Source organism: Trachemys scripta, chromosome 8, assembly GCF_013100865.1.
Source record: "Trachemys scripta elegans isolate TJP31775 chromosome 8, CAS_Tse_1.0, whole genome shotgun sequence".
NCBI lineage: Eukaryota > Metazoa > Chordata > Testudines > Emydidae > Trachemys > Trachemys scripta.
Window position 1 is genome coordinate 94,339,973 of NC_048305.1, and position 13,888 is coordinate 94,353,860.

The following is a 13,888-nucleotide window of genomic DNA, read 5'->3' on the forward strand; positions in this document are numbered from 1 at the left end:
GACGCGGATTGGCCAAGCCTTCCCCAAGCAAGGTACCCCGACGTAGACTGGCCACCCTTGCCCCGAGCACGGTACCCCGAGGAGGGGCCCGAGTGCCCCCTTTACTGGAGACCAGAGGAGCAACCCGACCCAGACGACCCTCTGCGAACTGAGGAACCCATGGTGTGGGACCCCACTGCCGAGCCCAGCGGGGAGCAGGTACAAATGGAGGGGGAAATGGAAAGCAGCCCGGGGGTAGCTGACCCCAGTCTAGCTACAACAGAGAGCGAACCAATGTTGGTGTGTTGCGGTCAGGACCCCACCAACACAGCGGCAGACTGACTGCCGCTCTTAGGGCCCCGGGCTGGGACACAGTGGAGTGGGTGGGCCTGTGTCCCCCCTGCCACCCCACTTAACGGGTGGCAGTCTCCCCCTCCAGCCAGCGCTCTGGCACCGCCACTGAGCTATTGCTTGCTGCCCTGAACGAGTGCTTGTTGCCCCACCCTGACTGAGGGCCTGGGGCGTCCCGAGTTTGTCCGTGCTCAGCTCCTGATACCCAGACCTGAACCCGAACCCCTGAACTATTGTTTGTTGCCCCGCCCTGACTGAGGGCCTGGGCCTACTAACTTTGTCTGGGCTCAGCCGGAAGGAAGGTCCTGAGCCCCTGAACTATTGTTTGTTGCCCCGCCCTGACTGAGGGCCTGGGGCTACTAACTCTGCCTGGGCTCAGCCTGAAGGAAGGTCCTGAGCCCCTGGACTATTGTGTGCTGCCCCGCCCTGATTGAGGGCTGGGCCTGAACTCCTGACTTTCCTGCTCAGCCTGAAGGAAGGTTCTGAGCGCCCTGGACTATTGGGGGTTGCCCTCCCCTGAATAAGGGCCTGGGACGTCCTGAGTTTGTCAGGGCTCAGCTCCGGATCCACGGAGCTGAGCGCCCGAACTATTGTCTATTGCCCCGCCCTGAGCTAGCGCGGGGGCTTGACTGACTTTGTAATCCCCAGCTCCGGCAGTGAGGACCGGAGCCCGGGCCTGAGTTACTGCCGGACCCTGACGGAGAGCAGGAGCTCATTGCAGAGGCCGTGTACCTTTGGCCTAGTCCCTGCCAGAGGGGCGGAACCCTGAGACCGATCCAGGCCGTGTAGTGAGGCGGCCTGGCCCCCGACGGCCCCTGAGAGGGCCCGACCCCCCCGCACCGGACGTTTACATGCTATCAAGGGCTATGCTCACATTGGAGGCTGCCTGTTGAAAATGGTTTCGTCACTGAGAAAGAACACCAGGGATCTTGAAGTGAATGAGTCCTCAGTAAAATTGATTGGAAAGCATTTTTTATTTAACCACCCTACCCCCAAATATGTTTTCATTCATTTCAGTCTTACCACTGTTTAGTGTGCATCTCATCTCCAACTAGAAATTGCTGTTACTACAGCTTATAACATGCCGTCACTTCTGAAATTATTTTTAAAAAGATACATTAGAATGCAATATACTCATTAATTATATAAATCATTTAAATTATTTATAAGGGATTTTCAAGTCTTTTGTTCTAAAAGATCTTTATAGATGGCACATAATTTAGTATTGGCACAACTGGGGCTCAGAGGAGACATTAAATGCTTCTTTTTTCCCAATTGTTTTATATTTTCCAACATAAAAGGAGGCCACTAACTAACAATGCTTCAATAGTCCTATAACTCTTGGTTTTTAACCTTTATTCTAGGGTGTTTTGAGTGAAGAGAGATTTGTCAAATTTTTATCAGTAGCAGTTTTTGTAGCTGCCATAGCAACAAGTATAAAATCTAAAACATCCTTTCATATTGGGTGCTAAATCATCCCAAACCCAGGATCCAACCTTGCATTCTGTGTGAGAGTAACTTTCCTCATGCAAGTAGTGCCACTGAAGTCATTGTCTGTAAGACTTGGCCCCAGGAAAGTACCTTATTTAATACAAATCAAGTTTATTTTGAAAATCATAGGGCATGACTCTCAAATTAACTGTGATCTTATGTGAAAAATAGGTGACAACTGAATTTAAAAAAAAACAGAATAAAATCTTAAAATAATGTATTTTAATACAATTTACATGGGACTCTGTTCATAAAATCATCCTTCTCTAAGCACTTCCCGCTGCCGTACTCTTTCTGATCTGTAAGAGTTTTCGCTGCGCTGTTGTATGATGCTTGGAACCTTGTCCCACGTCATGTGACTTGGGTCAGAAAATAAGGCTGTTCTCTTGCCATTATTTCTGTGTGTCGCACTGTCATTACAATGGTAAACCACAATATGGGGAAAGAGGCAGAGCAGAAGTAGAACAAAGCATGGAGTTTTATATTTTGAATACAGAGAAGTCTGAGATGCAATTCTGGTCCCAGCACTCCTGACCAACTTGTGGGTTTTGGAATCCAAACCCAGATCTGAATTTCACAGCTGGCCATCTGGTTATAATAAGCCAAATCAGAACCCTGGATCATAATTAACACTCCAGACCATAGAGGCATTCAGAATGCTATTTTTCTAGAGCAATGGATCTGATATTTCTGAATATCTCTTCAAAATGTTTAACTTTGCTGGTAAGTCAGTGTGGTCAAAAGGGATCAGCTATTTGGAGCAGTTTTTGGTTGTAGCAGACTTGGCATAGGTGATTAATACCAAGTAAATTTCCTCATGTATGCCAGGGAAAATAAGATACATGACTCTGTTTGAGTGTGTGTGTGTGTGTGTGTGTGTTAAAATATGAAACACCAAAAGGGATTGTGCAGGTTAATATGAGCCTGCAAATACCAATTTTAACAGGTTCAACAGAAAAACTTGAAGAGGAACACAACACGGACAGCTGAAGCAACGCTGACCAAAGACTCTGGGGTCAGTGGTCAAAGAATGAAAAGTGATGTATTGAAGATACAGTAAAACACTCTTGCACTACTTAAAATGTACTTTGTTCAAGAAGATGAATGTCAAATAGTGTGAAGCATGATGTAGCTCTTCAAAGCAGAAGGTGATTTATATTGAAAAAGAACCAGAGAAAGAGGAGATCTACACAATAGACTGGTTACAAAACTGACGCTACCTGATTTTGAGAATGTGGATTGTGGTAAAAAAGAATCAGGTGACATTCCTTGGGGAAATGGGAACAGTTGATAAAATGACAAAGCTGCCACGACACATCATGGGGATCCTTAGAATGGTGAAAAAGAACCAGGAAGAGAAAGGAAATATCACAACAGAAATAGTTATAGTGTTGCCAGTGTCTGATAGTAGTAGTGCTGAGAATGAACTTCCACTCCCAGTGTCACCACATTCAAGTGAGGAACAGCTTACTGATGATAGCTCAGTAATGGGCGGATCTGAAAATATTGCGGCTGTGAAGGCCTCAGTGTGAAACGTGCAGAAGAGGATAGCTGAACTAGCATACTGGCAGTGGAAACGGAGCTCCCAGCAGCGATTTTGGTCCTACTCACAGAAGAGCCTGCCGTCTGCTATTGAGGAAGTCAGGAAGAATGAGCTTCCTTTTCACAGTGCGAGGGCTCGTATGATATGTGGGCAGCTGCCCTTAATGAACCTGACTTGGTGCGGAGGATCTGAGCAGTTACACTGATCGAGAAATTTTGAATGGCGAGTCAGCCATTCCATTCAAACAAAGACAAATGTTTGGGCATAATGTGAATAAAAATAAGACTTCTAAATAAACAATTAAAAAAAAAGTTGAAGGGAAGGGAAAAGGGCCAATAACGAGTCAAAGAGAATAAGAAAAAGGCCAAGCCTAAAGCCAAAGGGGAGAAAGGGGGCAAATTTAGAGACAGAGGAAAACAAATCAAAGTATATTAAAGGAAAGCCAGCATAATCTTCTCAACAAGCTCAGACTTTCTGGTGGGCTGTCTGACCTCCACTAAAGTCAAATGTCAGGCCTCATTGGGCTTTTCAGTATTACAATATATGTTTTTGACGTTAAAGGATGGGAGATGTGCCGGAAGGCAATTAAATAATTTATACTATAGGTCTCTGCACCCAGATGTAGTGCTAGCTCTCTGGGTCACTTCCAGGCTATTGCTAATAAAGTAATTACGTCTTTTGTAACTTCACATATCTCTCTCTGCTCCTGCCTGCAACTCAACAGTCCCTATGCTGTTCATTGGTGGTGGACTCACCACTTTGAATAAAATAACATCTAATCTATCTATGTGTGTGTCTCTTTGCACCGTCTTATCCCCAAAATACCATAATTGAACCTAACTAGAAACTCTTTTGAGATTCAAAAGATTTGGTTAACTTTTATCCTCTTCTTTTCATGTCCGTCTGCATTTCTGGGTTCTGGTCTGACTTTAAACAAGGAGTACCAGAAATCTCATGAGCTGTTACCTCTCAAGACTTGTAGTCCAAGAGTCATATAAGGGTCATCGTAACATCCAGACTCTTGGGTGCTCATCCATATTGAAACCAGTCTTGTAGCTCAATCGTGACACTGGTCACTCATGATTTAAGTCACTAGTGATTGAGACCCCTTTGCCTCTTCTCTTTTTGAGACTAGCTGAGCTTTTTTACATGTCTATAATGTGGAATGATCCTTGAAGAACTGTAAAATTAGTGAACCCCAGTAATCGCATATCATGCTGCCTCGCGGGAAACATGAGTCTTTGTAGTGCCTAATGCTAAAGGACCCAATGCTGCTTTCTGTTGCTGGAATTAGGGAACAGGATACCAAATTGGTGGCTTGTTTGCAAGCGCTTCTTTTTCAACTCACTGAGCATTTTATATGTCAAGTCTTTTCACAGACGATGCCATGGCAGCCTTGCAAACCAGAGTGGAAAGATAAAATATAACAGATGGAGAAGAAAAGAGAGAGTGTATTTTTTTTAAAGTCTGTATGATGATATAAAAGTGGGTAAAGAACTAAAATATTGAATCGCTATTCTTCAGGCATCTTTATACTTAAATCATAGCCCTGTCAAGTCTGTTTGATATGCATTAATTAATGCTTCTCTTACATTGTGTTTTTGATTCTGCTGTGTATGAGAGATGTTCCTAAAACCTGAAGGGCTCAAAAATAGACATTTGTCAGTGTCAGACTCTGTGTGTTAAGTTCTCAGTCTGCTCTGCATGTGCCTTGAATGAGGAAGGTGGGAATGAGCTATTGGAGAAATATGAGTAATTTGTGAAATCACCTACAGTAAATGAAGCTAATATTGCTTCCATTGTGCTACGAATAGGAGTAGCATCACCGGATCAGCTGAGTTTGCAATATTAAGTCAAACTGAGTATGACATTCCCCATAATGTGCATAATAGGGTTGTTTGAATGTAGCCTGTAGATTTGTATTTGTTTAGTAAGATTTGCTCATTCTTCCAGTGCAAAATGCTCATTTTCAACTACCACCCACCAGCTGAAAATATTCATTCTTTGTGAGACAATTAATATTTACAAACATTTTTATTAGATGAGACAAAGTATAGAGGGAAGGAGACAGTGCGTGTAATTGTTCCAGTGGGAATGTACAACAGAGTACCCTGTCAGCAGAAAGAGCTAGGAACCAAATGCAAAATTGCTCCACCTGGGATCCACTCACAGATGGAACATGCAATAATCACAGAAACCTGGAGCTTTTACCCAGGCTTTTCCTATTGCTGCCAGAGCTAACCTGTGTCATAGCTAACCCGTTCAGTCAATTATGACACACACTGGCATGTCCCGTATGGTCTGATCCTGTGTGCTGCTGAATGGCTCTGAAGTTTTGAGCATCCTCACTGCTACTTTAACATCAAAGGGTGTTAATCTGAATAATACTTAGCATTTGTAGAACAGTTTATAAACATTAATTAGATTAGTTCCTACATTATCTCTGAGTCCTTGCAGCTATTGAGGGATCTTACACATACTGGGCTAGATCCTCAACTGGTTGGTTGTACGTTGACCTCACTCCACTGGCTTCATTGATTTACACTAGCTCAGGGTCTCGCCCTATTTTTTACTCTCAAAATGACTGATTCATCGGGAGAATTGATTTAACCATCCTCTTCCCCAAAGTTAAAATGATTTCAGCCCTGAACCTGTGCTCAGCCTGGGGTAATCTTTGTTTGCTCTTTGAACAGAAACCTCCTTAAGTCTGGGGTTTCCAGCAAAACACTTAGACATTAAATTGAGACACATCACTATAATAATAAATAATTCATGAGCCACTTGAGGTTGTACTGAATACTGGAATGAATATTGGAAAACATTCTCATGAGCATATACATATGAGAGCATCAGTAGAAAGAGGACAAAGGTCCCACACCCCTATAATGGCAAAAAGCCTGGTCCTAATCCTAGTTGCTTCACATTTTATCCCGAGACAAAAATGTCAATCTCTCCAGCCTGCTACGGCATTTAGTGCAGCACACCCCTTCTCAGCAGCCAACCCTTCCAGCTCTCTCTGGTTTGTCAATACTAAATGCTGCAGCAAATTTAAATGAATGGAAAACATTCACAAGCGAAAGGATTTTTTTATTATCTTGCATGGCATTTTACAGAATCACTGATGCTGGTCATGCCAATGTCTAATTCAATGAAAAACCTCTCTAGTCCCATGGATGCTGCATTGTGGAATGTTCGGTTTGCCATGGAACCCAGCCCCAGCCAGTTCATGGGGCTGCAGAATCTAAGTCCCAGTGTGCCACAGTATACACAGGTCCTCCACCTTAACTTCATTTGAATGTATTTATTTGCTCTCAGTAAGAGCAAGGACTCTGGAGGGAGACATGCCAGCCAACTATTGAGAGATCAAAGTGATGTGAAGTCATGTATGCTGGGCCGTTTCATCTATGAATATTTTGCAGCCTTGAAATCTGTATATCTGCTATTAGCAGGAGGGGAAATGAGCAAGATTTACACTTGTGTGAGACAGGAGTCTGTTGGATGTATACAAAGAATATTAAATAAATCACATAATTTACGTTTATACATGGCAGGTGAAAGGATGGAACAAAATAGCTAAATAGCCTACCACAGGCGCTGAGGTAGACTCAGTGTGTGATTAAATAATGAATAAAATATCATTGCAAATGATAATGTTATATTGTAAATAATTCCATTTGTCTACATCTGGCATTGAAGTTCATCTCCCTTGGAGATTACTTTGACTTTTGATGCTGTTTTGCTTTGCATATGCTTGATTTTCTGTTTACCACAGAGCACTGTATAAAGGTTCAGCAACTGGCAATTAGAACTGAGCAAATAATTCACTGCGAATAACGTACCTGCTGAATTTAGCCTTCTTATCTTCAGAGAATATCCATGAGCAGATTTTTTTTGGCATTCATTTATTGTTGAAATGAGTTTGGCATTTTTCAATTTTATGGCTTGACCATGAACAGTTCTCTGAAAATATCTGATCCTTAATATTACAGATGAATTGTGATTGGTCAGGGTAAGTCAGGTGGTATCTCACTTCACATACCGCATTTGTCTGGAGAATACAGAGATTTTTTTTCACCTGCCCTGTGTGATAGAACCTGATAGCTATTCCTCACCAACAAAAAGCCAACTGTTTATGAAGAGAAGAACAACGACATCTGAGACAGTGACTAGCTGGATAGCAATGGAAGTTCAGAACTTAAATGACTATGCATTGAAAGAGCTGAGAGGAATATACTAGCATCATCCAAAAACAACTTATGATGGGGTGGGTAGAAAGTCCACTTGCTTGATTGTATTCCAGATCCTACAGCATACCTGAAAATGACAGAGGTGAAAGAGAAGTTCTGTGGAAATGGAGATCCCCTGCTATCCCATGTCCAATAAAAAAATATATCACACGTCATAGAGATATGTAACATGGAAAAAAGAACTACATGCCGCCTGGGTTCTATTCCCATCTCTGCCACTGGTGCTACGTGATCAGGGCAAACCACTTCACCACTTTGTGCCTCAGTTTCTCCATCTGTAAAATAAGGATAGTGATACTTTTTGTAAAGGTCTATAGATGAAAAATTTGATGCAAGAACTACGTGCTGTATACACAGATGATATAATAATGAGAGTTGTGTCCTCTCAGGCATGTGGTAGTGGTGATGCTGATGATTGAGTGTTATGGTAATACCTCAGAACCCCAATCAAGGATATCTGAGCCCCATTGTGCTGGGCCCTGTCAAAAAATAGTTGTTGTCCTAGAGAGCTTACAATCAGGACACCCAAGACAAATGGGATGGGATAGTTGAGACAATAGTCCAACCCACCCTTTTGGTAGGGGTTAAAGATTACACAAGCCCTATTCGGAAGGTATAAAATTGGAAAATATAGGATTGTGGGATCATGTCAGCCAGTGACAGAACAGAGGTGTAGCGGTAGCTCATCAGGTCTGCACCCTAAGCAGGTCCGATACAACTCCCCAGTGGAGGATGTAACGTATAAAGTAACGTACAGGTGAACTGTGGCTTTCTCAACCATGCCTGACTAGGAAAGGAAACAATAAAAAATTAGTCTGCAATGGGTCCTTGAGGCTTTTATTAATTTCCATCTATTGAGTCCCTCACAAAACATAATGGGCAAAATTCTGCTTCCAGGTCAACAAGATAGAACTTGGATCTGATAATCTGCTCTCCTTTCATGTGCAGATGAAGGTCTCTGAGGTAGGGAGAACAGAATTATGGTCTTTTGTTTTTAAATGGCTCAGTATTGTATGGGATTTGTTTTTTTTTAGTACCAACTAAATGAACCTCTGAGATGAGCTGAACAATAGTGAAACAAAACAAAGTCAGCACTGCATGCCTCTTGCTTCCCTGTTGTCCAGAATGACCTTTCCTGTAATGCTGGATAACAGGACAGTCACATTTCCCCCTCGTTTCCATTTCAAACGCTGACTGCTTTGTGATGAGTACAATCAGTTCCTCAATGCAGCCGTGCACTGCTGCATCCACTGCGCCTGCTGCTTCTTTTGGGGTTTGCCCCTTTGCTTGCCGAGCTGAGTGTGGCCCTGTGCCGTTCCCAGCTGACTCAGAGGCACTGTAAGAGATTATATACATGGACTCTGGAGTAGAAAGTTGTGCCTTGGGTCCTAGTGTGTGATGCTGCTATGTAAATATTATGGTGCTGCATCATAAAGAGACATTATTATTGGCACGTTGGTGGGCATTTTAGCCTGGAAGGCTTAATTTTCAGAAGGAATTAAGTAATATTACTGAGCATGTATCAGTTTCAACAGATGTTACTTACATTAACTAATTCATCCCTCCAATTGTTTGTGAGGCAGGTAAATATTATACCTGTTTTGCACAGAGTTAAGGCCCAGATTTTTAAAGGCAATGCAGTGCTCAGTGTTGCAATTCCCAAGTTTCATTTTCAAAAGCAACTAAGGCTCTCCCTGCACTACAGGAGAACAGCCACAGTGCTGTAGCTGTAGCGCTTGTAGCATAAACTCCTGCGACAGTGCCAGAGCAGGGGTTTCCATTGCTGGAGTAAATCCACCCCCTCGAGATGCAGTGGCTAGGCTGACAGAAAAATTCTTCCATCAACCTAGTGGTGTCTATACCTGAGCTTAGGTTGGCTTAACTAGGTGTCTCAAGTGTGAATTTTTCACATCCCGAGGAATGTAGGTAGGTCATCCTAAGTTTTAGGCTTTAGTGAGTGGGATTTAGATTCCTATGTGCCTTTCTGTGAGAGTAAGGGCTAGCCTGCCCGAACAATTGGTTCACGGCGAGCTGGGGTATGAATCTACTCTTCATGGGCCTTCTGCAGACTAAGTTTCCCTGTGGAACTTGCTGACATGCAGTATTCTAGTTATGCAGGGTCCGCACGGACAGTCTGCAGCAGGCTAACCTGGGGTAGATTCATACCCCAGCTGGCCACAAACCAATTGCTCATGTAGGCATGTAAGTGCCCAAGTCACTTTTGAAAATAAAACTTAAGCTCTTAAATCAGGTAGGTGTTGGAGCACCTTAAATACCTTCAAAAATCTGGGCCTTGATGCTATAGAGGGGGGCAGACTCAGCTGGATTTAGAACCCAGGTGTTCCTTACTCAGATCATTAGAGCACCCTGTCTCTTTCAGTTCAGTAGTTTGGCTAATAGGGATACATGTTCCTTTTCTTCCTCCTCTTCAAATTCTTCTCTCTAGTTCATAACTTTGTTCTCCTTGTTCCTCATCCTCATCCTCTCAGCAAAAGAAAAGGAAAACAAAAATCATTCCTTCACAAAATATCTGTCATTTGTTAACAGGACTCAATTAAAACAGTCAAGAGTTGTGTTTAGATATAAGCAGTGCAAGAGTTTGGGCAGGGGACCACTTAACCCAATGATGCATTGGCTCAAGCCATAGGTTTCTCCTCCTCCTCTATCTGCACTGGGACCAGATTGAAATGTAACCTCTTGCTGGAGCTGGTCAGAAAAGAAAATTCTCTCTCTCTCTCTCTCTCTCTCTCTCTCACACACACACACACACACACACACACTCTCTCTCTCTCTCTCTCTCTCTAACCCCCCCAACATTGAAAAAAATTGGCTTTCAGATGATAAATTTCAGGTTTGGGTTTTTTGGCTTTCTGACAAACTGAAAATGTTCAAGGAAAGTAGATACTTTCTGCACAGAACTTCATCTAGTCAAAAACCCAAATTTCCATCAAAAATAGTTTCAGAGAGAAGTTTTTGATCAGCCCTAAGTCCTTCTCTCCTACTTTGTCATGATCAGTGGAACTGGAGTCAGAGGGCCCATGTTCCCTACAGGGATTGTTATGGAATGGACCCTAACGGAACTGGGGAAGTGATGGAGTTAGTCTGGAAGCAACTCAGCTACAAGGACAGAGCAGTGCGCAGGATTTATTTAAAACTTCTTGTTCCACTTAACCTGAATTCAGCTTCAATCATTGCTAGAGAAACATGGTGGCAGAGTGTAAGCTGTGAATTCTCTGCAGTCCAGCAGCTGGCAGTGTGAGCCATGGAACTTGGTCTGAAGCTCCCCAGAGCCCCGGATTTTGCAGACACAAACCCAGCCCAGCAATAGATCTGGGGGGAGAAGGCATTCAAGCTGTACACAGACCTGGTCATGCAGGGGGTTGACAGCAGCAGGAAAGTGCAACTGTTGTTTTACCCTATTGCAGAGCAAGGAAGAGAGGTCTGCATCACTCTGAAGATCACCAGTGCCTCAAGTCTCATAGGAGTCCTAGGAGCCTTGGGGACCTATTGCTCCCCAAAGCAGAATGACACAGGTTTTTCACTAGAGACCAATCCAAAGGGGAGGGAGCAGATAGACTTCCTCTGTTACTGCCTTATGTACACTGGCTGCTGCTTGCAATTTTGGGGACTTGACAGACTCCCTGATTTGGGACAGGACAGTCTGCAGCACTTGGAATCATCCCGCAGGAGTGACTGCTCTGGGAAGGCTCTCACATTTAGGCAGATGAGAGGATGAAAGCTCTAGGGAGCATGCCACCTCCAGAAATACATGCAGTGAGACAACAGCAAAGGAGAGCAGGTGGCCAGCGTTCCCTACCCAGAGTGAGATGCCCTACCCATAGTGTGAATTTACTATGGGATACAGCATGAGTGATGAAAGGAGAAATGCCCTGCATAGGACAGCATTGCAAGGAGTGTGGCAAGTCGAACCATTTTAACAGAGTGTGCAAGAGCAGGGGAAGGTCCCAGAAAGAGCCAGTCAGACTTGTATGAAAGGGAAATGGCATATCAGGCAGCAGTGCTGACATGACTCTTTGAGCCTGAGAGCATATTGGGTTCAAGCTTTCAGGAAAGCAACAAGGGACAGCACCAACCCCTGGGCATGCAACAATGTGTATAGGGAAATGCCCTGTGTGATTTCAGATGGATAATGGGACCTTCTGTCATGGGATTTCTCCAGGTGAATTGGACTCTAAAACACCCATTACAATGAGCAGGTGCACTCTAATAAGGTACAATGATCGCATAATGCAGCTTGTAGGAAAATGTGACCTCATAGTAACTAGCCTGAAAAATAACAGATGGTATCAACGGAAGTTTGTGGTGGATAAGAATCGCAGTCGCATCTTGGGGAAGACAGCCACGCAAGCCCTGGGTCTGATAAGGGTGCATTGTCGGAATTTTATAACTGCAGTGCAAGATGCCAAAGGAGGAGCCCCATACGGGGGGGTTTTCAAAGGTGAACGGTGCCACTAAAAAAGCTGTGACTAGAAGTAGACCCCACAGTAGAACCTCTGTCCTTACCATGAAGGAAAATTTCAGTGATACTACAAAAGCCAGGTATCAGGGGGTAGCCGTGTTAGTCTGTATCCACAAAAACAACAAGGAGTCCGGTGGCACCTTAAAGACTAACAGATTTAGTTGGGCAAATAAATCTGTTAGTCTTTAAGGTGCCACCGGACTCCTTGTTGTTTACATAAGCCAGCATGCAAGGAGCTTGAAAGTCTGCAGAGCAGGGGTTTCATAGCACTTGTAGAGGTCAGTACAGCCTGGGGTAAGTAGCATAGTGGTGGTAAAGAAGCCATCGGGCAAATTATGCACCTGCATAGACCCAAAGACACTCAGCTGGCCATTGAAAAGATGCTACTATCCACTGCTCACAACTGAAGACATCTTGCCAGAACTTTCCAAAGCCAGAGTCCTTATGCATTGTGATGTGAAGAACAGGTTTTGATACATAAAGGTGGATAGTGTCCAGCGTGCTGACAACCTTTGCAACACCATTTGGTTATAACAGATGGCTGCAGAAGCTGATGGGCATAAACCCAGCACCAGATGTGTTCCAGAGAAGACTCGCACCCAGGCACTGGAATGACTGCCTGGAGTGAAAATAATTGCAGATAATACCCTTGTTTGTACGTGAAGGGAGCAATGATACAGATGCTGAATGAGACCATGACAGAAAACTATTAGCTTTTCTACAGAGATGCCGGGACAAAAACAGAAAACTCGACTCAAACACCGTGAGGTGACAAACTGGACATCCACTCACAGCAGATGGATAGAAATTAGATCCCAATAAGATTAAGGCAGTCAGAGACATGCAGCTCCAGGGGATGTGACAGGGATACAGTGCTTCATAGGAATGATGATTTTCCTGTCCACACTTGGCTGCAATAGCGTAACCTATACATCAGCTCACAAGGCAGGATGTTGAATGGGACTGGGCAGGTCCCAAACAGCAGTGCAAGCGTTTGTCACACTGAAACAAATGATAACAAATCCCTGTCCTGAAACACTCCCAGCCAGGAGAGCCACTGACACTCCAATGTGATGCTTCAGAAAGAGGACTGGGTGTAGCCCTTTTGCAGCAGAAGCTGGTTGCTTATGCCAGCAAAGCCTTGTCAGAGAGTGACCAGTGGTGTGCCCAAATACAGCGCCTCCAGCGCTACTTGTTGAGGTCAGATATTGTCCAGGATGATTATTGGTGTTAGCTGACACCTTGAGCAGGCATATGTACCCAGCACCAGCGAGCTGGGGAAAGGGAATGAGGACACAGGGCAACATATTAATAGATTGTGTCCCAGTTTCAAAAGTGAAGCTGATGGAAATCAGAATCTATGGAAAAGGACATCTAAGTGTAGGCAGGCTAGAGAATGATACTAACAGAGTGGCTAGAAGACAAAAGCCTAGTACTGGTAGGAGCAGGACTGTATTTTCAAATGAAAGATGAGTTGTGTGTGCAGGATGGAACCAGATTTAGAGTACAGAGAGCTGTTGTCTTTCTCTTGTTACGTAAGGATGTCATCAAAAACTCGTGCCTCACACCTGGGCTTTGACTGCTGTCTTGGATGGACTTGAGAATGTGTTAACTGGCTGGGAATAAATACACAGCTTTGCTCCTTGATAGAAGGGGGGCACCTGCTGGTCCTATGATAACTGCCAGCAGAATGACACACTGTTACCACAAGAGCTGCCCAGCCAACCATGCAAAAAGTTGGGAGCAGACCTGTTTACCATAAAGGAAAACAGTACTTGATTAGTGGACTACTATTCA